The following is a 27,588-nucleotide window of genomic DNA, read 5'->3' on the forward strand; positions in this document are numbered from 1 at the left end:
AGATTACACAATTTAAGCCAAAGTTTCAATCCTCTCGCTAAATATGTCTCTTGTGATGTCAGCGATGATGTATCCAGGGCAGGCATTTGAAGTGAATGTTAAGCACGTTAGATGGGGAAACCTTGCCTTGCATCCAACAAGGATGCAACATCTTGCGGTGACAGGCCTCCGCGTAGGCGACGCAACTGCATACACTACATGGATACATGGGCCTCATCATCATTCTCTCTTGGACTTCATCTGCAAAGTGAACATTTTCATGTTCAATTAACTTTTGTCATCATCAACTCCTACTCCCTCATCTATGCCCTGTGGCAAAATAAATGCCTTATAATTTCATTTCTTCGTTTACCGCTGGTCCTCTAGATGGCGCATGAATACCACTCAGACCTTAACTCAGGCCCACTGTCCATACTCACTTTGTTTTGAGCGTATGTGCACCTGGCTTGTATTTCTGGCTTGTCTTTGTTGCAGCATGTAGTAATCGTTTCGTGAAATATAGGGTATGCTCAAGAAATAGGGTCATGCAAGACGATGTCGCTTACGCCAATCGGCCAGTGTTGAGAAAACTCCAAAGCGCCATACTGCTGAGCAGCTCTAACAAGCATAGTGTGCACAGCACAACAGTGCACACTGGTACTTTTGTTTATTTTACATAATTTTTTCAAGTTCCATTGTTCACCCGATTCTTACTATGATAAAATGAAAAAAAAAAAAAACTTGTTTTTCAAGCTCATAAGCCCTGCCTAACAACTTGCGCTTGCTTTTGCTGGCCTCAGCCAGTTGCACTGCGTCCCATAATGCGTGCTAGTGTCATACTAATGAGGCAGTCATTCCAATGAACCAAACATTCATTTTTTCTTCATGGACTAACAGGGATTTACTTTTTCGTGGCATTTACAGTGAAACCTCATAAGAACTGAAAGGTAGCTTTGTTATAGGTAGTCTACTAATAGTAACGTTATGAAAACAAATCACTTGCAACTCCTGTTGTATCCCTTACTCCATTATGGCTCATTTTGTTGCCTCGCATGACCTGTCACACTTGCTGAGGAAGTGACACGGCAACACCAAAATGGTCAGAAATGGAAAGACATTTATTCTGCACTTCAGCCAGACAAATGATGACTAGCCGTGGGTCACGGCATGTGTAACTTTGCCTATGTAATTTGCTTGTGCACAACTGCTCATCCGTTATACTGCTCCTTGCGTGTCGTTTCAAATTGTGGTAACCGGACAACGGTGGCGGTGGTCAATCCCACGGGATATGTCCCAGGGGAAGACGAAGATGTGGCATCACATGGCCTGGATTAGAACATGGCCAACAGTGCTGGACTAGGTGTGCACAGCGTGACCTGCTGATGATCGGACCTTGGGGGAACGGGACTTCAAGTAAAGGTGTGGTTTTCCAGGGACCCCGTGTCTTTCTTGGGAACCACAGTCAGGTGAAAGGACCCTGGTACTAGAAAATAATGCCCTGCCATTACCTCAATGTGATGAATTTTGATCGGCCCATAAATCTCAAAGAAAAGTTTTCTGGTAACACAGGTAACCATTCAACAGAAGTATTTTGTTATTAAAGCGTACAAATTTATTGCTCCATTTTTCTGCACATCCAAAGATGGCCCAGTGTGTCGCAGTCACCGTGGCCATGGTCAGCTGCAAAAGAAGCAAAGTTTCACTTCAGATGATGGTCAGCTGAACTCTGAATTACATGCAGTAGCTACAGGGCCGTACCCAGAGGGGGAGTTTGGGGGTTTGAACCCCTCCCGAAATCGTTTCCAGGCAGCATGTAAGCAATACTTACTGTTGTTTTGGGAAAACTACCTCCTTCCCAAAATCCATACCCCCCCCCTCCAAAAAATCTGGCTATGGTCCTGAGTAGCTATAATGGGAATCACAAGTTGGGTGCCACATGAAGACAGCACCAAAGAATGGTTGATAAACCGGAAGGATAAGCAGTCTAATTTCGGGTTTAACACACCAAATAACACTTTCACCTGCATGCCTACCCTTGAGTTTACATTACAACTGATTTGCATGACTCAACACTCGCACGCACACACACACACGCGCACTACTTCTCAAGCAGCTCTTAGGTGCAGCATCCGGTGGCGAATACTCCAAGCAACAAAAAAAGCTCAGATTCGTTTCTACGAAACGGAAACCTAATCATGCTGCACCCGGAAAAATGGCCAAGCCAACAATAACTGAGCAGAAGGCTGTAGAAGATGTTCTCCAAGCTGCGGGTGGGTCTGGTGGCCAGCACACAGCATTTGATAACACGTACTAAAGGGAGCACTAGTACCAGAGGCCTTCATACTAAAAAACTGAACCCTAAAATTTCTGCTATGACCAGCAGCACGTTTAATTTATTTGCATGAAAGGAAAACAATGCAAACTTATTTACCTTTTTACGTTATTTTTTCTTCACCTGGTACAATGCTTGAATAATTGTTTGTGGGGTTTGTGCCAAAGCGACACCTTCGCTAGAGGCACACTGTAGTGGAGGGCTCGGGATTAGTTTTGACCACCTGGGGATCTTTAGCGTGCACCGAATCTCGACCGTACGGGCATTTTTGCTTTCCGCCTCCATCCGAAATGCAGCCGCCATGGCCGGGAATCGAACTCGCGTCCTTGGGCTCAGCAGCACAACACCATAGCCACTGCAGTGGGTCCCATGATGCCTGAATGGTTTACCCAATCTCAGCTCCACCCGCTGCAGTCGATCGAGCGATCGGCACAGTAGGGAGGTAGTTTTTATGCCGATTAGCAAACTTCAACAATTAAAAAATAAAAAGTAGAAGCAGCAAATACTCAAGACTGCATAAGACAGGTGTATCGGTGTGTATCACTTGCACCATCAGGCAGAGAAATTGAATTGAAATTCAATTTTGTAGATGGCGCATGGGTTGACGGGTGTCTGAGCGTGCAGAATTAATCACACGTGATTACCCCTTTATTTGTTCTTTTTCTTTCTGCACAGTTTTATTTGTCCTTAGCTTGTTTTTAAAAAGAGTGTCTGTATAATAAACTGCAGTTGTAGTAGCGCACTTGTGTTGTCCTTTCACAGCCCCTGTCCATTTTATTGCCCTCCACTGTTCGAGCAATGGAATATCAACTAGGCCAACCCGTCACATTAAATCAGTTTTGGTGAGACTGCCCTTGTACTTTCAAAAATGTTGAGGGTACCTTAAAGTCACTTGTCAAAAATGATAGCCAACTTGAACAGTTTTCCTTTCCCTCTTTGTCACTCCTTTATCCCTAGCTCCTTAACCACCGGTGATATAGTATGTACAGAGAGCAACACACTTATCTATAACACAACTGTCCTACTTCTAGCCTCATCCTTCCTCGCCCGAAAAGAATATAAAGAAAACTACTATGGCATGGCGTTCTTAAATCTTACCGACCACTTTTGGCCTCACAGTTTTTTTAAAAGATTGTTTCCGCCGTTTTCAGAGGCTCGCTGTTACAGACAAGTGTGTGGCACATGCACTGTACTCTGTTTTGTTGTGTGCTGGGTATAGCAACGCCCCAACATTATTTCCGAGTAAGAGCCAAAGGGGTTGCGAAGTCTTTCATCGCGTGACAATCCCTAGGCTTGACTTTAGCCGTACGAGTGCATACTAAACTAATGCCGCGACAATATGCCCTGCGAGAGACTGAAAAAAGCTGCGAGAGAAAGTGAGACGAAACAGGGTCGCGAACAATGTACAAAGCAACGTTTGTACCTTTCAGTTAAGGAACACAGATTGCGAGAATGTGGTTTTAACGTGATGAATGGCGATCGCTATAGCTCATCAATTTTCTTGGTGCAAACATTTTGCTGTAATTAAATGCCAAGGCAGCCAGTTGTCGCATCCGCGTCGCTGGCTCCCTCCCTACCTAATGTGTGCTGCGTTTTCATTCGTTAGCATTCAGGTTGGGCAACCAGCTTGTCCGCGAAACACCAAAGACTGCCACTATTAACAGCTAATGTCAACGGATTCTAACAGTCACTAGATGCTGCGGTAAATTTACAATGTTCGTCCGTTTAATTTGTCCTCGCGGATCGAGTGTGAAACCTCGCGACAACAGTCTCGGGGCGGGACAGCAAAGAAGGAAGCGTAGAGGTATTAAAAGCATTGAATCGTAACAAACTGGTCGTATGTACTCACCATGTCGCATCGCTGGCGATCCGTTGGTTAACCCGCCGCTGCTGAAAAGCGACGACCGCACATACGCGACAAAAAGCCGCCATGCCAGGAAAGACAAAAAAAAAAAAAAAATACGCTTGAGGGCGCAGAGATCACCACCGAGCAGTGGTCTGGTAGCGAGAGTAGAGTACGTTGTTTTTATTGTGTTTTATTGTGGAATGTCGCAGCGGCGAAGCTCTCGTAGCCGCATCGGCGTTCTCGACAGCGTTTCGTTGGTTTCATGTTTGTTTCTTCGTATTTTTGTGCGTGCGCAGCAAAAGGATCCGAAAAATGCGCAGAAAAGTTGCACCAAGGTTCACAGAAGGTGAAAAGACTCTTCTTGTGTTGGTTTTAAAGACGCGGCGAAGCAAATTATAGCGCAAGGACGACGTATCTTCCGTTGCAGCGAAAGCTTCCCAGTGGCGAGATGTTGCTACGGAAGTTTTAACTCCGTCTTTGGTGTCACAAAACGCGACGCGGCAGGACTGAACAATGCTGGAACAACATGAAGCAGAAGTGGAACGAGGAATGGTTCCGCGGAAAGCGAGAGGAATTGAAGGCCGGTAAGTAACACGTTCGCAATTTCGTTGAAAGACCCTAGCATTGCGCTACCGATAGATGTTACTGCCGTCGCGCCTTACGTTCGAAAGCTGCTTCTTTCACGCGTCCTGCTGTGATTTTTTTCCTGTGTTAAAAGAACTTTGCCGGTTCGTAAGGGCCGCGGATGTTATGTCATCCCTGTTTCGTTCTTGGATATAATAATAATCCGTTTCAACGTAGCCGAATTTTGAATCTCAAGCCTTTCAAAATAAAAAACCTCCCCTCAACAAGGATATACAAAATTTAGTAACCGAACCTGTAGTGTACCGCGCATCATGTACACAAAGGAAATGTGTGCCAGCCAGATTCAGCTTCTGAACCCTGACAAATAATCTGTCCACATCCAGGTACTGAGAGCTTATCGGCAGTACTGTGAAACCCCAGCATACTGCAGTACGTGGAGGCCTGCCCTAGCTATAGCACAGCAGCCTTAAAGTGAAGCTTTCATTTTCACATTTCAACTACTGTCTACTATAGTTTGAAAGAGAAGTCAAAACGTGATCACAGAAGCACAGGTATATGTGTGTGTGCGTGTGACTATTTTCACTGGAATGCTGCTGTTAGAGCCATTTCAGTGCTCACATTCACTCCAGCCTTTTTTTTTTTTTTACTGACGGTGTGTTACGCATTGCTTTCTAGGGGGAGGACCACTACCTCGACCCATGTCGCCGACCATGGAGATGGTTGGCATACGGCCTGAAAACAAGAATTACTTGTTCGGAACACGCCACCTGCTGCCTATGCAGAGTCGACTGGTCCTACAGTTGGTGCAGGCAATGGTGGACAGCACCAGGGACACCGTGTTTATGCCACAGGTCGGTAAAAAAAAACTGTCCAACATCTCTGAGCTGCAGTGCAGTGAGGGCTCGTGGTTGAATTAATTAGCTTTGGTTTCTAAACAGAGGCCTAATCACGTGTGAATCTATTTTGCCACAGAAGAAAGAAAAAGCAGTGGCCATCCGCATTTTTTAGCATGCAGGTTTAATGCAGGCTGCTGCAGCCTGTTTTCTGGTTGAGGCTGAAAAATGAAAGGTCAGCTCATGTTAAAGGGGCCGTGAAGACAAAATTAAAGTTTGGTTGACTGGAAAGATTGCCTCGTTAGAATAACACTGCACAAATTTTAACACAGACTTGACTCAAATAAATGAAATAATGAGGAAAACAGATAATGGGTTTGCAATACCCTAGCTACTTTTCCGCACTGAACTGACGACGTATTATTGGCAGCTCGCTGCAATTCGCTGAGGCCGACAAAATCCGATGCAAAGTACAAAGCTTGCAGAACAAGATCTCTGCATTTACATTTAGTGCACATGCTTTTTATAGCAGTAGCAAGTGTTGGGTAAACAGTAGAAGTTACAAGTGAATACATAAACATAGAAGAAAGGTGTATTTTGTCTTAATGGCCCCTTTGAGGACCCCCAGGTGGTCTAAATTCTTAGCTATCCACTATGGTGCGTCTCGTAATCACCTCAGTTGCACTTCGGTGTAACGATGGAGTGACGTGTCCTGCACACCAGCCTCACGTGTGGCATACTGCTCTCTAATAGACGTTGCACACACACAAGGACGCAGTGTTGAAAACCCAAAGACTGCTTTACTTTAATTTTTTTGTCTTTTGGTGCGAATTACTTGGACAAGCAGGCTGGCGACACGTCACGCCGCGGCTACCCCACAAACATAGTTCTCCGCAGCTACAGTGCGCACCTTTTTTACTTGCATGCCATCACATTTACCTGTCACATGGCACGCTCTAAGCTCTAGGCCATGTGCTGAAAAAACGGAGTGGTAACTCACATGGCCCCTTTAATTCCCCGTACATACTCAAATGGCTGTGTAAAGAGTAAGGCAGCCAATTTGTGTATCGTGGAATAGGCAGTGGCATCACCTTTGCCTTGAAAGGAAGATCACCTCAACCTACCCATCCGTGCACTCACATATCGCATAAGATTTCACATTCAACATATATAGTTTGCTTGTTCATTTCAGATGACTCATCCAAGCCAGACTCATCTCCAGGGGAAACATGGGCTGTGACAGCGCAAGACGACAGTCTACCACGAGAGTCTCTTTGGGAGCCAAGTCTGGTGGCGGCAGCTACAGCTTCCGCAGCCGGCAGTTGCAGCGGCAGTAATGCAGCAGCGCCCGCTACGGAGGCCGCAGGGCATCCAAACGGTCATATGGCTCTCGAGTGAAAGCTCTGGGCTGACGATAACACGAGGGTGGAGCTCCTGCAGGAGAAGCACAACCTGCACCTTCTGCTGATAAGGAGGTGCACCTGAGAAAATACAGCTAGAGGACCAGCTGATAAACCAGCAAAAAGAGCTTGAGTTAGAGCTCCTGAGTATAAAATTAAGCATGAGAAAACTTTGCTCGCCCAGTCTTTGGAGTGAGAATTCGACAGGAGCCCGTGTAGTCGGGATGAAGGGAGAGAAAATTTTATCGTATTGTGAGCAGGAGGATGTTGTCAGGGCCTTGTCCTTTCTGGAGTGGTGTTTCTTGTTGGACTGTGTTGGACACCAGCCGAAGAACTTTTAAAAACAAAAACAAACGACATTTTGGATTTTCTAGAGTTTTGTTGTCCATAGGCAAACCAAAACGTGTTTGTCTTTGAAAGGTTTGGATCTCTTGTTTTGCCAGTGTTTTTTTAATTTTTATGGCCAAGGCTTTGCAACAGAAATAATAAAAGTATGTGTAAGCTCTGTGATTTCAGTGTGCTGCCTTTATTTGACAAATGTGGCTATTAGAGCTTTTAGGAGTACTTGAACAAAACCAAATGCCTTCGTACAGGCATTTTGTTACTGGTCTGGTATTTTTCTTTGCACACTCTAGTGGCAGCTTTTTTGCACTAAGGGCAACAAGAATGGCGAGCAATTTAGAATAAAATACAGAAATACTTAGCGGACAGGGAACTACTTGCTTGATTCGAATTGAAACGTGGATGTTCATGTACGTGCGTTGCAGTGATGTTTGCTGCTTGAGCAACATCAGCGTTTTGTGAATATGTGCCTCCCCAGCTCACAGTATCGAATCTACGTAGGAGTCGCTGCCCAAGTTCAGTCATCAATATCCACTTTTATCATGCATCAAGCTAACAAACCCCACAAGAAGGCTACAGCAGGATAATGCAATTCACAAGAAAATAACGGTTTGAGGAACATGTGAAAATCACACGATATCAGTGATGGAGTTTGCGGCCAGCCAACCCGGTTGTTGCAAAAACATTTATTTAAGCCGATTAAAATCAAGTAAATGTGGGTGGCCTCTTTAGTTCAGCAAGCCAAGAACAATCACTGCTGTTCTAGCCCGAAGACGAAGCATTCCCCAGTCTTTACGTGACAGCTATTCAGGCGGCAAAAGAAAAAAAAGAGTGACACCGAAGCATTCCCCACAATTTCTTTTCAGCTTGCTTAAAAAGTAGCACTTCAGTGCGGTCTCCACGTAACTGTGTGTAACATCAGGCTATTCGTTATAATTGTTCAAGAAATTACCACCCGTTTATCTCAGCGAGCACGTCGTAACTGGTAAGTGTGGGTTGGCGTCCCCAGATGACGGAGTGGAGACTATAGACAGCAACTCGCACTGCCCGTGTCGTCACTGGGACCGGACTAGTGCTGTAGTACACGGTCGACAAAAGCCATTTTCAATAAACATGACTGTGTAATTGTATTGGGCCCTAGGTTCCATTGGATTGTGCTGCCTGAATGCTAGCATGCAGTTAACACGCCAACTACGCTGTTTGGTTACCTCACAAATGACCTTACTGATTACACTGTAGAGTAAAAAAAATTGGAGCTTCAATAACTCTTTGTGCATGTGAGACCACTTTTGGGGCCAGAAGAACTGGGTGTAACTGAAGGCCAGTCCTTTAATGCAAAACAAAGATGTATGCTGTATACATGGTCCCTCTCAAGGAGAAACTTGCGCACTATAACCTGCACAACATTCCCTTTTCGCTGGATTTACTGTGTAGACCAAAAACACTGTTAACAATCACACAATGTTGCAACAAAGAGAAAAAACAACACCAGGAAATGTTCAAACTAACCACGTGAAGCCACTTTCGGGAGGGATGCGACAAGGTATACTCGGTGACAAGTTCAAGGGATACCGAAGCGCAAAAGCAAGTTGGCTGATATCAGTCATCAGAGGGCCGTGAATGGCAATAATACTATTTGCAGCACTACCTCGACGCGACCGGGAAGTGCACCAGCCGCTCAAACAGTGGCTTTTTTCCGATCAGCTCCGTCACCCTCTTTACGGTGTGGCACACAGTAGGTTTCACCAGTCTCCCGTAGCTGCTTGAAAGGAGCCGGCGCCGTAAAAACTGGCGAAAACGGAGGGTCAGCATCAGCTGCTGCAGTGTAGGCAGTGGCAGTCCCCGGCGATCATCGTACATCGGCTTTGGTGGCCGCTCAACGATTGCAGCGGTATTTTCGGCTTTTCGTCGTATACGCGTCACCAAACACAACATCAGTGGCACGACACACTGCCCCGAAGCCGGCGATCCATCGCGCAACGTCGCGCCGCTGCCGCTGCCGCTACCGGTGCCGAGCCGCCATGTTGGAATAACGAAGCGACGAAGTTGCCTTCAAGTTCGGCTTTTCGTCGTATACGCGTCACCAAACACAACATCAGTGGCACGACAGACTGCCTCGAAGCCGGCGATCCATCGCGCAACGTCGCGCCGTTACCGCTGCCGAGGCGCCATGTTGGAATAACGAAGCGACGAAGTTGACTTCAAGCCTTCAAGGTAGCTACGAAGCAGACTTGAATTTCGGCCGACCAAGATCAGTCGAAGTACGGTTCAAGTGCGATCGAAGAGCGGGTTGGGTCTATGAATTGAGGGAAGTTAGACGGCGGCAAGTTAAGCTCGGTTTAAGTTGGGAAGAAGATACATCTATGAATTCGGGGGTTAGTATCGTGGCGACTATTTGATCGCTGGTATCTGTACAACTGCGAATGACCATCCCTTACACAACTTTTCACCACACTATCATCCCCTTTTTCGCATACGAAGCTTTATTTTGGCAATAATTTCCGTTTCTGCGATCGGTGACCAAGACATCTGCCGCGGCCTGTTTTGATTCTAGCGCGCAGGTGGCGCCATCTTTCGGCCGCTCGCCGCACCGTGGTGCCGACAGTGCTGGGTCGGAGTGCCGAACCCCCGCTGCCGGTCAGCGTAGGCTTACTATTGAAGCAAATATCTGAACGCCACTTTTAATTTCAGCGCTGATAACAACTCCTAGCACAATTTTCAACACACTAACATCTAGTTTCTCGCATGTAGAGCTTCTTTTTCGTGATCAGATTGATTAGAAGAGTGGCGACAAGCTGTTGCTATCACGGTCTGCGCCGGTTCGAGCCGCAGTGATATTAAAAAATTCCCCCGCATTTCCCCGAGGGGGAGAATGTGAAAGTGCGAATGCACGGTTGTCGGCCCGCTTGCGGCGCTTGCACTCGGCCCCCGCAGCCCACCGCCTCGCCGCCTTCTCTTCCATCTCTTCCATCGGGTTTGTAGTATCACGTGTACACCACGCAGTTATCAAGCCGCTATAACTCCGCTGAGTCGCCAACGCACGCCGCTGACGACGTAGTTTGAATGCGTTAAAGATATAAGGCGCGTCACTAACGCTGATATCAAGAACACTAAAAAAGGATTTCCCGTTGGATAGCCATGGAATCAGGTTCTTGGCCGTTGAAAACTACGGCGGCGTCCCGTATGATCTTTTGATGTTGCTGGCCCTGCATAGTATATGGAAAGCTCGAATGGCAGTTCGTCATAATGATGTAGATGTGAAACCGAGCAGAGAGTTGTTCTGCCAGAGTGTGCGGGAGATCTTAGAAGTGTATAAAGCCCAACCATCTCCACCTGACTGGTTAAATGTGTTTGAAAGTGTGGCATGGCTTCGGCCTTTTTAACAAGCGCGCACTAGCAAGTGACGTGCTCATATCTTTTCGCGCTTTGTAATTCTTTTTTTTTGTTCTTATTGTGTATACCGAAGACAGGCAATAAAGAAAAAAAAAAAGCGTCCGTGGCTTGGTCGGTAGAGCGTCGCGCTGCGGCCGCAAAGTCCGCGGATCGAAACCTGGCGCCGGATGCTGTTTCTTTATAGAGGAGCACTGCGGACGCCGACGCCGACGCCGCCGCCGACGCCGGCGGTGGATGGTTTGGGGTCGCTTATAAAGTGCATTCGCACTTAAAAAACGGACGACGGCAAAGACATCGCCGGCCTAATCACCTGGCCAAATAAGGTTGTTCTGTCTGTCGGGTGGCAGTGGCTCATCCGAGTCTGAAGATTCAGACGACATGTCGACTGCGCGGGCGAGTCGCGGACCATGTGCAATCGTAGCAGACGATGCGGCGAACGCATGGAGGAAAGAAAAACGTCCCTGACGTCGCGGGTGAGACCGTGACGTAAGGCTTCCCGCTTGCAGGCTGGCCTTCGAACGGCCATTTTCCCGCGCGGCGACCAAATTTGAAATTGGTTGCAATAAACGTGCTATAATTAATTCTGTGTTGGCGGCTGACGGCTTTCGGTTCGATTTTCGTAATTACTAGGCCAATAGGTATTCTTTACAGCATAAAAACTGAAAGCGAGAAATTTCGTGTCAGTACTCCTTTAACAGCTAGCGCACTTTGTTCTTAGGTACTTTGACGTGCGACTCTTCTTTTCTTTGTTTTCCCATCCTGCTGGGGCCGTCGGGGTTGCATTGCTTAAATGCAGAAAAACACAATCGGCCACCAGTGTAGGCCGATAACAAGGTACAATTGCGGGTCGTGCAATCGAGTTTTGTGACCTAGTTAAAACACTCGGTGGCAGAAGTGTAATTCATCGTGGCTTGTAGATTTCGGCGGCATTAGTAATATACAGACCATATTCGCCGTATTCACAGGCCATACACAGATGATGTTTCAGACCTTATTCACGCACAGATGTCACGTGACCATGTCACGTGATTGGTCAAAAACCTCAACGCCAGCTCATATGCCCGCGCCAATACTCACATATATGAACACAGCGAATGAATTCGGGCTCGTACGGGTTCGTTCTTGCCCGCTTTGTAGCTACAACTACACAACTGATCGCACAAGGTACTGTCTTCGGACAAGAACCGTTGTAATGATTTAGCTGTACGTAAGCCAAGAGCTGTGGCTGTGATTGCATGCAGTGTGGTGATTTTGGTGATTGGTGATTGCTGCAGTGTGGTGATGTGATGCAGTGCTGTGATTTTTTGTTCTATTTTCCTCTGAGCATAGCACATAAAAAATTAACCTATACACTTATACTATACTTCATTTTCCCCATAAAACATTTACTTGGGTAAGGCGCTGTTTTCACTATAATTACCCGGGGAACATTTTTCAACTTGCAAAGCTGTCCGTAATACTCGCATTTGGTTACCTATTTTCGCTTTATTGCTCACGCCATCCAGTGTTAAAGGAGTACTGACACAAAATTTTCGTGTTACGTTTTTTTCGCTGCTATGCGTGCCTACCAGCCCACTAATCATAGAATGACAGATTAGACGGTCGAGCGCAGCGTAAACATTCATTTACGGCGTCGTTTATTCGTGCCAGTTTCGGTTTCGACTGAAAAACGCCGAGCGACCGCCATAACAGGATGTATCACATGACGTCACCATTCTTGCCGCATCGCTGCCTCTCTGGAAGCCCGCGCGAGCGAGCGCACGCGCGCGCCCAGACCGGCCGAGGTCTTCGCCGTACCCACAGGCCCGGGCAGCATGACGTCAGTCCCAAAACCATGACGTGTACACACGCCCGAGCAGCGCGCGCCAACCACGGCCAGCGCGTCGGCTTCGTCACGGGAGCCCCGACGTCGGCAGTTTGGGGCACGTAGCAGATGATGTCATGTCGGCCCGCTCTGGGCTTTCTCGTGCGGGCGAAGATTAAAATGGATTTTAAATATGTTTCGCTGAACGGTTGCTGTTGAAACTTGCTGGGAGATATCTCCTGATAAAAAGGAAGCGTTTTACATAGTTATCACAGCTTTGAAATTTCGTGTCAGTACTCCTTTAAGTAGGAAAAATGTGAAGCTCATTGCTTTATTGACATGTGTTGGAAAGCTTTTGTGTTGACGTAGTAACTGAGGGCGCCAATGAAGATGTGAACTTTGTTAGCCGTGAGTCAGCCACTTCCGAAACACAGGAATTTCTCCAAATGTCTTGTAACTTAGGGCTAATAATTTATAGCTGTATTCTAACACATTTAATTGTTTGCGTGTTAGATGGTTTATATGTTGCAAGTATTCCTTTTGCACTCGTTGCGTAAAACTCTGAAGATACCATTTTGAATGGAAATAAATGTTTGCCACATACTAGCCCAAAGAATGTCTGCTCGATGCGTTTTATAACGTGCATGTTGGCGGTTCTTCGATTATTACCCTTGTATAATAATGTAACGCTGTCCCAGCTGCTACTTAGTCAACTTTAATTTACTTGACCTTATAGGATTGTCAGTTTACGGAGAATGGACAGACCCAGTCAAGCCAATCCTACGAAGGCTTTTTGTCCGTGTTCCTGACATCTCAGCGGACGACGTTGAATGAATATGATTTGACTTTATTTGCAGGTTTGTTGTCCTGTTATAATTATCTTTTTTTTTCTTTGCTCGCTGATCCCTCTTACGGTACAAACACTTCTTATCGTGCTCAAGACAAGATAAGGAATTTGATACCGGCTTTATGTCGCTTTTCCTTGATTTGACGTCGCCTGTCCTTGCGTAAGTTTGTATCTATGTTTTTCGGTAGGGGGAGGGCTTTTTACGTTGGTGCTGGATCGGCGACATAGCCATCATGGCGTCCAGATGTTTTTCCCTAAAGTTGAGCCTGTATTCCATCCCAGGCGAAAAAAGCAATTGGAGGACCATTTGGACCTGCCAAAAACACAATTGGTTCAAATGAAACCATTTGAAAATGCACCATTTGGCCCAATTGTGTATTCGGCAGGTCCAATTGGCCCCCAATTGTTTTTTTCGTCTGGGATATGATGACAGGTCGTAATATTGCTTTTCCTCAGACGTTCCTTTTAAGCTAGGAGAGGAACTCTCTGATTTCTGCAAAAGTAAATATATGACACAAATTAAAGACCACTGCAATGATCGCTAAATTTGGAGGTCGAAGGCTTCCCTATCTTCAGTTCTGTTATGCAGCCTTGAAATCAAGCGTTAGACGGAGGCCCGTCTGGTCGGGAAAGCGCATGACAACAAATAAAAACTGACACCGACCATGATTGTTTATAAAAACCAAAAAAGACATCTCGAACCGTGTTTTCGGTTTTCATAAATATTCATGGTAGGTGTCGGTTTTTAATCGTTGTCATATGCTGCCTTCATCAGTGCGGGTAGGTTCTAGGTACGTAGGCTGTACGATATCTGTCTAATGATCAGTGCCTGCATAAGTTTTTTCCTTTGTTTTATTCTTGTTTTTCACCTGTACAGGTGTTTTTAATGTGGTCCGAATCATCAAACATTTCTGGTATTTTAGTAATTGTGATATCGGCTCTGCGACTTCTCTGTAGGGTCCGGGCCAAGCATTCTTACATTGCTGTTCTCTCGGATCACATGCTGACCTATTTTATGGGGTGTTTTTTAATTGGCCGCGTGGAGCCATTCGTAGTTTCCCAGACAGGGCTTGCACAGGTGACAAGGCCGCAAAAACTTCGAAAAGAGATTTTAAAAGTTGTGTAGTACGTTATACGCCATACACTCCGTTTTATTTCTTACTAGGACACATTTTAGCTTGTTTCTGTATATAATCCAGGCTTCCCTTGATTTTTGAGACCCTCGAGGTATTCTTCTGGTCCTGTTTTTATGTAAGAGACAATGTTGGCGCCGGCCTCATTTTCCGTCATCGGAGGTGCTTCGGTGTTGGCGCAAGTTGTGAGCACGGCTGGCATCCGTGTCTGCCGGAGATGAGAATACATGTGGCGCGTAGAAAGAACACCACTGCACAGGTGCGGTTCCGCCTGAAATCGCGTATCCATTTTTTGCATCTGCTGTAGTATCATTATCCTTCTCACAGTCTGCCGCTGTTCTTTACTCACGGCCGGCCTGCATGTCTGGCTACATCAGTTGTAGTTTTATGTTAGCACCGATGACGTACTTCCGGTGATGCTTGATGGTGCCTATCAAGCGTCCCCGGAAGTACGGCTGATAGCGGACGGCTGGCAGGCCACGGTAAAATTGAGAAACGAGCCTAATAACGCTATCGTGTTAACAAAAAAAAAACAAAAAAAACGAGCTCGCAAAAAAAAAAAAAAACTCCGTCGAGCCGGATTCGAACCAGCGACCTATGGATATCCGCATTGTTGAACCGCTACAGTCCACCGCTCTACCAACTGAGCTATCGACGGAACGAATTCGAGGGGCCAGCCGGCTTGCCCGCACGCCGCGGCCTGGAATAGTAGAAAGTGACCCATAAACGCACGCGAGAAGGTGCGCACCGTCCCTCCCCGCCTCCAACCTCTTTCAGCCGCTTTCCAAGTGTCCCGTTACGTGCACTGCTACGTGAATTGACTGCACTATGAAGCGCCTGGCTCTTGCGTTCACGGAGCGAGAACAAGACTGTAACTCTCAATTTAATGTACGTATTGTGGACAAAATTATGGTGAAATAACCGCTGTGGTGATCTGTACCATTACTGCGGGTTAAATTCATTTGTCACAACTAGTTAGTTCATAGTAAAGTTGTTAACGTTACACAATGCCTGTCTGGTGTCATTGCATGGCCGTCTATGGAGGGAGCATATGGTTACGGATAACGGATGTAGCTCTTGTTGTAATTGTTGAAACTGTACCGAAGCAAATTATACGAGAAATAATTTATAACTAATTCAAAGAACGTAATGTTTTTTTATTTGAGTAACACAGTAAGTCCCCATTCATTATAACTCAATACAGATATCCACCAATACCGCTTCGCTGGTCCTTAAAAGCTCTGAATTTTCGTCTCCGATAATTCACAAGCAGCCGGTATGAAGCACAAAATTTACATTGGCTGTGTTTATTGTGCGCAACGTATGTATTGGTACCTGCAGTACATTTGTTCACTGTCAAACTAGCGCTACACAAAGTGGATCAAAGAAAATAAACACGTAGACAAACGCTTGTATCTGTATTTCTTTTCTTTGTAACCATTTGTGTAGCGCGATTCTCGCGATGAGTCAATTACAACTAGGCCGGCTCACTCTGATGTACAGTTGGTTGTAACACGCAGCAGCGGCGTAGAAAGGGGGGAGGGGGCGGTGTTTCGGTGTCAGAACACCCCCATAAATTTTCCGACCGGTGCATTTCTTTCATTTTCTCGCCCGTGCTATTTAAACACCCCGTCGATATACTAAAATGTAAGAACGAAAATACCATAACAAGACTAAAATGAGATATAGATTTGGCGTAGGCCGTATTTGTATTTATTTCTGTATCGACGGTGTATAACACCTCTCGAAAAATATACCTGGCCACTATTGCAGTGGTAGCGCCACCTCAACTTATTTCGGAGGAATAGAACGCCGCGATACGACGCGGCATCCTGTGTTCAACATCTTTGCCTAAAAGGTACCACACCTGTCCTGACCGAAGTAGCGCGGGAAATAATATCGTTATTCGGCCTAAAGTGGCGCCGTGAACGCGAGGAAAAATTGCGCAAAAAATGTGAAAATTGTCAATTACTGCGGCCACAAACTGACGGCTCTTCTCAGCGACATTAACCTTGCATTTCGTTAGTGGTGTTGAAGGAACTTGTTTTTGCAGAGAAACTGCACGTTTTATCACCCCTGTGCTCGCGCCCGTGTGGAACGAAAACTTGCGGGCTTGTCTTCAGCGGACGAAAAAATTCATTTAAAATAAGGAGCCCCAAGTCTTAGGGCCTCCATATTTTGATGTAAGGTGTCTTATATTGCCCCTGAAAATAACGTCTTCCCAGCAATGCATTTGCGTATAGAGATGAAGCCGACCTTAAATATAACGGTGTAAGCTTGGTCTTTGTAAGCTGGCTTCCCCACATTGTATGTTGAGCAGTGAAGCATATGGCCGTCTACGAAAGGAGAGAGAGAGAGAGAGAGAGAGAGAGAGAGAGAGAGAGAGAGAGAGAGAGAGAGAGAGAGAGAGAGAGAGAGAGAGAGAGAGAGAGAGAGAGACTTTATTTTGAAACCTGTGTCTAAAGGACTGCTCGGCTTCTTGGTTGGGTTATAGGGACTATAGTCCAGGCTATAGTTCTGGCTGTCCTGTCCTGGCGTGTTTTAATTGTGGTTCACAAGTATGGTCCAATATAGTAGCTCCTCAAGCTCCTTAGGGGGTGTGACCCATGCCTCCCAGCAAGTAGGGCGCTTTGTGGCAGGAATTGGTTGCAGGGAGATCTCAGGGTGCTTTGTATGTTTGGGCATGTTCAGAGGGTGTGTTCATCATTGGGGTATTGGTCGCAATGGGAGCATTTTGGTGTGCCTGGAAGCCCGTCTATGTAGTGTTGTATGTCCCAGGCGAAGAAAACAATTGGAGGACCATTTGGACCTGCCGAAAACACAATTGGTTCAAATGGAACCATTTGAAAATGCAAATGGTTCTATTTGGCCCAATCGTGTTTTCGACAGGTCCAATTGGACCTCCAATTGTTTTCTTCCCCTGGGGTGTTGTGTTGGTAGCGTGCCGGTTTGTGCTCGTCGAATGAGGGCAGCGTCAGGGTTGTCGAATTTTCTTGGGTAGGGGAGGCTGGTTCTCTGACCTCTGAGGTCCCGTAAGTACTTTCTACGAGTCTGATGCATTTCTCGGCGGTGCTCTTTTGGGTCATAGAAGCGAGGCCAGGGTATCGGGGCACCCGGATCATCGAGAGCAGCTCGGGCTAAGGCGTGGGACTTCTCATTCCCCTTTACGCCTGCGTGTTCAGGGACCCATATCACAGTAGTATGGAGTGTTGTCCCGATGCGACATGACCGTTGTCCTCCGTGGTCGAGCTATTCGGGTTGGTGTGTGACACAGGTAGTAAGATGCCTGCTCTGTTCAAGGGAAACGGACAGCCCCATGTTTGTCCGCTGGAACAAAACCCTAGTCCTTATAATTTACATTCGGCTAATTAGCTAAGAAGCATTCTCATGATTAGGGGACGACAGCGCGCAGCTTACACACGGACACAAGGGAGGAGAACTGGTACACATCTCCTAACTTGTGTCCGTGTGTAAGCTTCGCTGTCGTCCCCCTGTCATGTTCAACTAACGAGCCCAAATAGCCACTTTAAAGCATTCTCCATTGCAAATAACAAACAAACATGTTTTTTTCTCGTTCACTCATTGTAATGCCCCGAGCTTCACTGCTTATTCTTCTTCACTAAGTGGAAGGGCGCTGATATTTTTGTTAATTTCTTAGACATTTTTTTCTGTTATTTTTAATTAGTTTGTCGCTTCAGTGAGCTCGATTGGATCTACATTAGTGATTTCATTAGATCATTTTTATTTTTTTTCAAATATTTTGACTTTTTTCTCTCTGCCTCATTTTATGTGTTTATCGGATAGGGTATGCTGGATTACACAGTCAATTACAAACTCTTACTACTACAACAAAATAAAAAGCCGGAAAGGGCGATTCCGCACTGAACGTTCCATACACTGCGCTCGACCTCCTCCGAATACACTTTACAAAATCCTTGTGGATTCCTCCTCTGCATTACTCGTTGTCGTAACCGCTTTATTGAGAAAAAAATTCAAGCATCTCTTCGAAGTGAATCATGATGAGTGGCCGAAGCACTGGGGATCGTTCTTACCGTAAATCACCCGTGGCATTGCCCACTCGCACATGTAAATGGGTGACAACGCGTGTGTACAGTATATACAATTCCAATCCAATCTAATCCAATCGAAATCCAATCCAATCCAATCATATACATTTCAATCCAATCCAATCCAATGCTCCTCGGGCATGCGCAACACTGTGTACACGGACGACAAGCCCCCGACAAAGCGAGGTCCTAAGGTGCTTCGCCCTTAATGTTCTGTCTCTTACAGCAATTTCAATATCGCGGCTGTGACGAAAGCATACGATGCGAAAAAAGTTCGCAAAAATAAAATAATATACGCAGCACGGTAAAAAAAAATCCCGTTGACAGAAAAAGAGCTCCGCTTAATTTCTTGCTACAACGAATTAAAACTCTTTCGCTACCGCCGGAAAATTGACTAATTTTAGGGGTCCAAGAAAACATTTTTTTCCTGCTAAAAAATTAGTTAGGCACTAATTGCAGGAACACAAAATGCAGATTATTTAACGGCCTTTCCAATAACACCAGTTTTTTAAAGGTTTTTACATATCATAGTTGTAAAAAAAATATCAAAATCAAAATTTTTGTCAAGTTGTCGAAAAAATGATAAAAAAGGAGTTGTGTATATCAAACCACCGGTAGTAGAAAAAAATTAGAATATGCATTTTGTAGGAAAACATTTCAAAAACACGCCCTAGAAAAAATGTCGACTTGCGCGCAACAGTTTGTCAGATATAAAAAAAAATGTTAGCATGCACGGTGCTCGTGTCATGCGGTGAAGCCCAACCTCCAATTCAAAATGTGCAATTTCGGGTGGTTTCCTGGAATAAATCTGGCGGTTTGTCATTATCAGAGGTACCAATCTGCCCCCAAATAACGTAAGAACATCTTGTCAATGGCTGAATTTGCATTTAAAGCGAGCACAATATTTGGGACAAGCACGCGATGCGGAAAAAAACACGCATGAAGTTGGAAACGGAACGCCGTGGCTTATGCTTGTTGTCGTTCACGGTCGGTTATCTCTCAAAACATAAAGCTGAGCTTTATTATCATCTTCTTACTCGCAATTGTAGCCTTGCTCGCAAAAATGAGGTACGATGAGCTAGAATCGTGCCCTGCGATCTTTGGCCGAGTAGCAGTTGCGCGATGAAAAATATCAGCACAACGAGATGATGACGATGATGATGATTGCTATTGGTTTCCCCTTTGAAGCGGGGGTGATGACATGTCATCTTACCAAAAAGGACTAATATAACCATGTTTTATAAAACACTCTTGGTTTAATACTAGCGCTGCTTAGGGCAGGCACTAAAGCTTATTAGGCCCGAAATACTTTTTTCCCCCTGTTACAGGTGGTAACTGTCCTAGGCAATATTCCCCTCTCTGCTTTTCGTCCACCAGCATTCTAATCTTCTTTTCGTCCCCTCGACAGCCTTGAAGTTAACTTCCTCTCTGACACCCTTAAATCCTAGGGCTTCTGGAAGCCCAATATTCCCTTCATGTAGATTTGGATGGATACCCTCACATTCTAACACTATGTGCCGCATAGTTTCTGTTTCTTTTCCGAGCCTCCTCTATTTCAGCGCCACCTAACAGTTCTCAAATGAAACAGTACAAAAATTTATCGGAGACTCCGTCCGAATAGACAGTTCAACTAAGCAGCAACATTAGACACCCGGATATACCCTCGCATGGAAACGAAACTGGAAGGCGAACAGCTGGCAGTGTAAGGCCGGTTTGAAGCGCTGTCCTCGGCGGAACAGATATCTGGCGACTGGGTGTGATCTTTTGACTTGCATCTGAAGTTCTTATCGCAGAAATCGGGTTAGGGTGGGGGAAATCAGGAGCGGCGTGCTTTGTTCGAGGATCAGTCGCGGACGCTCCAGGCGCCATGGCAGGTAGCCTTGAAGTTGGGTAACTGCGTAGTAGCGCTAAATATGAATTTCGCGATGCAGAAACGAAACCGAAACTGTTGTAAACTGTTCGCCAATGGTCCTGGGGTAAGTAGAACTACCACATAACTTAGAACAACGTGCGAAAAGGCAATAAAACTGCCTAAAATCATTAGGTAGCTTAGCAATCAGGCACTGCTTGACATTTTCAGCCGATTTCTGGGATTATTACTGTCAGAGTGCGTACCTGACGATTGAAAATCGTTTGCTGGTTCACCATTCATGCCCTGATTGCAAAAAACAAACGCTGGTGCAGAGTAATTACGAGTGGCACGCATTCTTCGCTGGTAGCAGTGACGCGCGATGACCACGTCCCTTTTCCACACCCAAGGGATTCAAACGCGTGTCAAAAATCACGTTTTCGTTGCAAAAAAATGAAAACAAAACTGATTTTGAAAGGCCATTTTCTGATCTAACTCCAAACAGCTTTACTTGTTCGAGCAACGCCTGGAACGCTATGAAAACGCGCTCCCAGAAGTGTCCATCAAATTGATCGATTTTGATAGGCGCGGTAGCGAAAGAGTTAACAGGTGCCATCGAGTCTCAAAATGCGGTGAGGGAACGCGGCATTTCTGGGCCATACTTAGATATATTTTACAGCTGTTAGCTTTTTTTCAAGGACAATGCATGTGCATAATTTGTTGAAATTGCTGAAGGTAAGTGCGAAAAAAATATGAGAGTCTGAAAGCGAGTAGTTTTACAACATTAAACACGTTAACTTTGAAAGATTCGCAAAACTGTTCATGTTCACGCGCCCATCGCCGTGCGAGGCGGTCCATGTAAAAATACAGTCTTAAGTTCATTTAAAAAGACATATAAAAGGCATTTATTTCTGAAAGTTCTGTCGTGGTATTTTTTAGTTTAGTTTTTAAATCGAGCGGCCACCACCGTCTCAGTCGGCGGGCCGTAAGTGTGCCGGCATCAGTTCTTCTGTAGTTTGTTTGAACCGTCCGGTATTCACTACCTCACTAATTGGCAGGTGGCGTCATCCTCCAAGGTCCTTCTCGCTTCGCTATTACTGGCTCACTTTGTTTGCAGCTGTGAATTATTTTTATGAAGCGGACAACACCATTAGAACACAACGAAACATGTCTTATCTCGACGTGCGTGGCCGCCGCATTTCTCCGCTGCTGAAGAACACTTGGTGCAATGAAGCGGACTTGCGGCCCGCCGACTGAGACCGTGGTGGCCGCTCAATACAAAAAAAAAAAAAAAAAAAAAACTATTTTCTCGCCTAAATCAAAAAAGTACTCGGATTAAACTTTGAGAAAGTAGTGTTCTGTGTACACCCTTTCAAACGAACCCGAACCTGTGGTTATACATGGGCCACCACACATCGCGGTAAGATCCTGAACATTAGCAATTTTGTAAACTTTTCGAAGTTAATGTGTTTAATGGTGTAAAACTACTCGCTTCTAGGCCCCCATATTTGTTACGCACTTGAACAATTTCAACAAATTATGCAGCCGCATTGTGCTTGGAAACAATATAACAGCGGTAAAAAATGCCTAATTATGTCCCAGAAACACCGCAATGCTTCACCACAAAGCACAATGCCAGAAAGATTGGCAATTGTTAATGCGCTGTAGCAAGGAAGCGCACCTCTTTTCGTTAGTGGAATTTTGTTTACCGTGCTCGGTATATCATTTTATCGTTGGAATTTCTTTTTTCGCGACGTATGTTCTCGTTCCCATTGCGTTATTCATATTGCTGTAAGAGACAGAACAGAAAAAAATTCCTCCAGAAATCCGTTACGAGAACGAACAATGTATTGCAGAGATCGACCAGGATTTCTTACACCGCAATCGGAGATTGTCGAGCGAAGCTTCTGGGAGGTTTCCAGTGGTATTCCCCCCCCCCTCCCCCCCCCCCTCCCCCCCCCCTCCCCCCCCCCCCAAAAAAAAAATTGTTAAAGAGCAGTAACCGCACACTGCCGTGTTTCTGCACAGAAACACATAACTGCTGAGGTTAAGAAATTTATTTGTTGCAATAGTATTAATGTAGATCGTTTGTATAAAACACAAAACAGAAGGACCTAACAAAACAAAACGTCCCCCATTAATGCCCGACACTGCTCGACGGGAACTAAAAATGAGAAAAGTCGTCGAATGTAGCGACTCATGGCCCAATCACGCTGTAAAAATCAAACCTCCCTTTTTAAGAGAAAGATGGTTAAAACCCAAAGCCCTCTCCTATGTAATCTGAGCCACAGTCAAAGTCCAAAATCCGAGCTGCTTAAACCGTGTCGAAAAAAGTAATAATAATAAATGGCGCAATCGGATAGATGCCGGCTTTACAATGCGAGGGACCCAGGTTCGATTCCCACCACCGGAAGCGTCTTTTTTCTACAGGCACCTAAAGGGACCCTGCAACACTTTTTTCAACTTTTTCTGAAATGTTAAATGCTTACAGAACATAGTCACCCAACACACCCAGTACTTAGAATAGGGGGTAGCAAAATACCTCAGCCAACTATGCTAATTAGATCACTTGAAAACTCGGTCAAAAGATTTTTTGTCATTCCCGGTCTTGAAGTTCTTCCACGGCCCGAATTACGTCACTGAGGCCATGTAACGGCTGTCCACCGGTTTTCCGTTCGTTGCAGCAATGAAGGCTGTTCCATGGGAAGTTTAAAAAAAAAATGCCACAAAAACAAAGCAGAAAAGGAAGGCGTATCTGGTGCGACGAGCCAATCACGCAGTGCCGCTCCGTGATGTCAATAACTGTAGCTTTCGCAGTATTTCCAGACGCGAAGGAAAGAGTGAAAGCGTTTATCGAAAGGGTTGCGGGGTTCCTTTAATGTTCATTCGCTTACCATCGTCACCGTTTCGTGAAAGCCGTTGGGCAAAGTTGGCTTTCCTGCAGTGCCTTTTACTCGCACGACCCGCGCCATCGGTGAGGAATAGAAAGCCGCGAAATCGCAGAGATCTTTCCAGTCCAGCCCCCTAACGCGGTTAGCTCCACAACAAATAAAGAATGAACACACAAGATGCCTCACGAAATGGTCAGGTTCGTTAAAAACGGGGAAGCCACGTAAGAATGCTTACGAATTTGCAGAGGATTAGCCGAATACATGGGCACCTTTTTATATTTTCCAACTCATTGAAAATACTACGAAAATATGCTTGGCAATCCCGTGGTTATTCGGCGATCCGAAGTCGAAGCAACAGTTATCTGTTTTCCATCTGCGGGGTAACTTTCGGTAGCGACGGAGACGTGCGGCAGAGAGAGAGAGAGAGATAAAACTTTATTTGATCCATGCCATTCAGGTGGCGCTTGTAGCCGGTGGCATCCACCACTCACCGGCGACTGCCACAGCCCTATCGATTAACTGGACCTGAAGGTCCAGATCGGAGCTGCGGAGCGCGGCCTCCCAGTGCTCCTCAGAGGTGATAAGTGGGAATGTATTTTGTGGGCATGCCCATATGATGTGAGAAAGGGTGGCGTGATCTCCGCACAGGCAACAGGCCGCGGTTGGATAGAGAGTTGGGTGTATGTGTGTCAGACGAGCTGGGTTGGGGAAGGTATTTGTTTGTAGTAAACGCCAAATGTGCTCTTTGTGGTTATCCAATTGCTGGTCCGCCGGTGGGTAGATCCGGCGGGAGAGGCGGTAGTGTGTTGTGATGTCATGAAATGTGACCAGGCGATCCCTCGCAGACCGCGCCCCGTGATAGGGATAGAGGTTAGGCCCTGCCCGGATCGTGAGCCCTCGGGCGAGTTCGTGGGCCGTCTCATTCCCCTCGAGGCCGGAGTGCGCGGGTGCCCAAGTCAGGCATATTTTCTCGTCTGGGGATTTCGATCGAAATTTTTCCAGAATTTTGAGTGCCACTCGTGATAGTCTGCCTGCGGCAAAATTTTGGATTGCAGTCTTTGAATCAGAAATGATTGTCTGGGGGGTTGGATTTTGTATGATGGCTAAGGCTATGGCCGCCTCTTCCGCCGCTTCTGGGCGGGTGGCTCGTATGGTCGCCGAGTTAAGTAGTTTTTTGGAGAAGTCTGTTGTAGCAACCGCATATGCGTCGTGGTGTCTGTACTCTGCTGCGTCCACATAGATGGTGTGTGGGTTATTCCGGTGTAATTTATGGAGTGCTTGTGCCCGTTTCTTTCTCCTGGCTATGTGATGTTCAGGGTGCATGTTGCGTGGCAGAGGTTTGATAGTTAGCCTTGTGTGGATGTGTGTTGGTATAGGGTGGAGGTGTGTATAGTTGGTGTGGTGTCCAATAGATAGCTCTTGGAGTATGTGTCTCCCTGCGGCTGATCGTGCCAGTCTTTCATACTGGCTGATTAGGTGGGCCTCTATGAGCTCGCGGACTGTATTATGGAGGCCTAAACCGTCGAAGCGGGCAGTGGATGTGCCGGGGATAAGGCGAAGTGCAAGTTTGTATGTTCGCCTGATGAGTACATCGACCCGCTCTAATTCATGTCTGGTTAAGTGAAGGTAAGGCAGCGAGTATAGCAAACGAGTGAGAACGAAGGCCTGCAGAATGCGGATCTTTTCATTTTCTCTCAAGCCTTTATGACGGTTCGTTATTCTGCGTATTAAATTGGCGGTTTGTGTCGCGTTTCTTTCCATGCGATCTAGGAATTCTCCATTTTTTCTATCATTCTGGATAAGTAACCCAAGTACTCGGATGCGCGAGACCTCTGGGATAGGGTGTTCTTGAATGTGAAGCTTGATGTTTGGTTTGTCTGGCCTACGCGTTTGTGGTAGACGACTCTCTTATCTGTAAACACAGCCGGCAGTCACAGAAAACTCCGCACTTAGCGAGCCGTCATGCCTTATTTTTTTGCATTTACGCCTGTGCCATTTCTGAAGGTTTTTGCTTTACGCGAACTCAACATAAGACAAAAATGAAGAAAAAAGAATGTCCGTCGAGCCGGATTCGAACCAGCGACCTATGGATGTCTGTACCACAGGGAAACCTCTACAGTCCACCGCTCTACCAACTGAGCTATCGACGGAACGAGTTTGCTGGAACGGTCGGCTCGCCTGGACCAGAGCCGCTCGCAGGTGACCTAGAAATGAGTGCGAGGCGGCGCACGTTCCGCGAAACTCGTTCAGCCGAAGTCCTCGTTGTAGGCGCGGCAAGCACACTTCGCCTGCGCTTGTTTTCCTACATCCTTGCCACTTCTTTACGGTGTAAACCAATTGATTGGTGTAAACCAATTTTTAGAGTAGTGTTTCCTATTAACTGTAATTTGCATATTTTGTATACACTGATTCACACCGTTTTTGTCTATAAGTAACACTCTTACGCCCCATCAAAAAAAGAAATGCAAGCTTTGCGATGTTGTAATGAACGATGAAACACTCTTTAAAAGGGTGTATTCTTGTGTTTTCTCTAGGGTGTAAGAGTGCTACAAACGACAAAACACCTGTGAGGGTGTTTTCCTTGGATTTTTTCGCTGGGGTGCAAGGGTGCTAGTTATGGGTATAAATCATTTTGCAGCGTATGAAGACCCCCCTGCCTTCTTCGCTGAATCAATTCTGGATTTTTCATCCTGAGAATTCCAGTCACGCGGCAACAAATTTGCTGGGTGGGGTTGGGGTGTAAATCACTGGGTATTTCTTTACCGCTTTACCCAGCCGTGAGACAATTTCAACCGTGTCTGGGTAAGTAGATCTTAAGGTGCTGCACGGAACAGTGTTTGGCATCGAGGTATTATATTGCGTTTGTTGGAGAAGGCAAACTTTATTCGGCAGCTGAAGCCCGAACCCCAGAGTTAACAGTCCTCGGAGGAAGCGGGTGTTCCACGGTATTCCGACGGTGGCGGGCTTGGCGGAGGGGAACAAAGGGTTTTCATGTGGGCAGCCAGCAGGGACCACAGGGCGGGCCGCAGGATTTCGGGGGAGCGGCCCAGCTAGACCATGAGTAGGGAACATCAAACAGCTCTTGCTGTCGTCGTGTGCTGTTCTTTGTCCGGCGCCAGCACGGACAAGTACCGCCATCTCATGCAGGCCGGGGTAATCAGTGACACGTGGTGTGGCGGAGTCGCCTTAGCAACACAGAGGCTTGGCGGTGCAGCCAAATGGTGGCTGCCCGCATGCGTGCCACGCCAGTGAATACAATCTATACAAAGGCCGTTTTAGGGGCGAAGCTCCTAAAGCCGTGGGTCTGTCCATCCCTTGTGTCTCGTGGTACGTGACCGCCTAGTTCGATGACTCACTCGCAGGTGGCGCTACGTGACCGCCTAGTTCGATGACTCACTTGCAGGTGGCGCTGGTGTGAGTGACGTCATGATGACGTCACTCGCACGTGACTGACACTATAAAAGGCAATCGCTGTTGACGCGTTTCCTCTTTCGCAATGAGTCACCGGATGGAGGAGGTAGTTGTTGACAAGGCTGCGGAGCGGAGGGCGCGCAGGGCGGTGGCAGCGCGCGCTCGCCGACAGGATCGCGCTGTGCGCGAAAGAGAGGCCGAAGCATCTTGTCTAGAAAGTCACGCTTAAACCGCGCGTCGGCAGCTTCGGGCTGAGCTCGCTTGATGCGTTTTGCAGCCGCCTCGCGAGCTCTCACTGCATCGGGGTTTGCCTGCCGATACGAGCGCTTGCTTCCAGCCTCACGAACCCTACAACAACAACAACAAACGAACAAGAACAAAATAAAAGAACAAAATAAAAGTTGATTTGTACAATGTACGCACACAGTCTTACGTCTTTCTTAATGATGTAATAGGCGAACTTTCACAGGGAGTTACGGTTACCGATGATCTCCCCCTCTCGAGCTTCGCCCCACTTATCATCATTCATTACGTGGATATGGCGTGATTTTTTTTCTTGTGACTGAGTCGTAATTTTCACAGTATAGTATAGATATCCTGAAACCCATTAAAAGAAGACACCAAGAACTTTGTACGCACTTCACAAGGGTGAAATGTAATCAACACGTCTCAGGGATAGTCATCAGTGACTTCAATGCGTATGTCTCCAAATCAGCCAAGAAGTGGTTCATTCAGTGTACGTTCAAAGAGTACGAACCACATAAAGGTTCCAGTCAACCAATTGCTGTACTTAACTTTCCCCACCAACGGCTTAACTTTCCCCAAGCCTCCGGCGTTGTAACTGAACCACTACCTGTATACCAAAGTGATCCCCAA

General features: G+C 46.3%; 1 protein-coding gene, 1 long non-coding RNA gene and 2 other non-coding genes across 4 annotated transcripts in view; 1 reads left to right on the plus strand and 3 right to left on the minus strand.

Annotated features, from left to right (window-relative positions):
- Positions 1 to 27,588, minus strand: part of LOC144154757 (tetratricopeptide repeat protein 8-like) — a 171,007-nt gene that overhangs the window by 19,050 nt on the left and 124,369 nt on the right. The window lies entirely within an intron of this gene.
- LOC144154756 (uncharacterized) lies at positions 4,474 to 7,479 on the plus strand. The gene is made up of 3 exons (XR_013319448.1): positions 4,474 to 4,741; positions 5,418 to 5,593; positions 6,768 to 7,479. It is a non-coding gene; the product is annotated as an uncharacterized LOC144154756 (long non-coding RNA).
- On the minus strand, positions 15,062 to 15,152 carry Trnay-gua (transfer RNA tyrosine (anticodon GUA)). Its single transcript is given in 2 exon segments — positions 15,062 to 15,097; positions 15,116 to 15,152. It is a non-coding gene; the product is annotated as a tRNA-Tyr (tRNA).
- Positions 25,358 to 25,451, minus strand: Trnay-gua (transfer RNA tyrosine (anticodon GUA)). Its single transcript has 2 exons — positions 25,415 to 25,451; positions 25,358 to 25,393 (listed from the first exon to the last, which is right to left on the minus strand). It is a non-coding gene; the product is annotated as a tRNA-Tyr (tRNA).

Source organism: Haemaphysalis longicornis, unplaced genomic scaffold, assembly GCF_048455015.1.
Source record: "Haemaphysalis longicornis isolate Haplotype H1 unplaced genomic scaffold, Haemaphysalis longicornis Haplotype H1 scaffold_90, whole genome shotgun sequence".
Lineage (NCBI taxonomy): Eukaryota > Metazoa > Arthropoda > Arachnida > Ixodida > Ixodidae > Haemaphysalis > Haemaphysalis longicornis.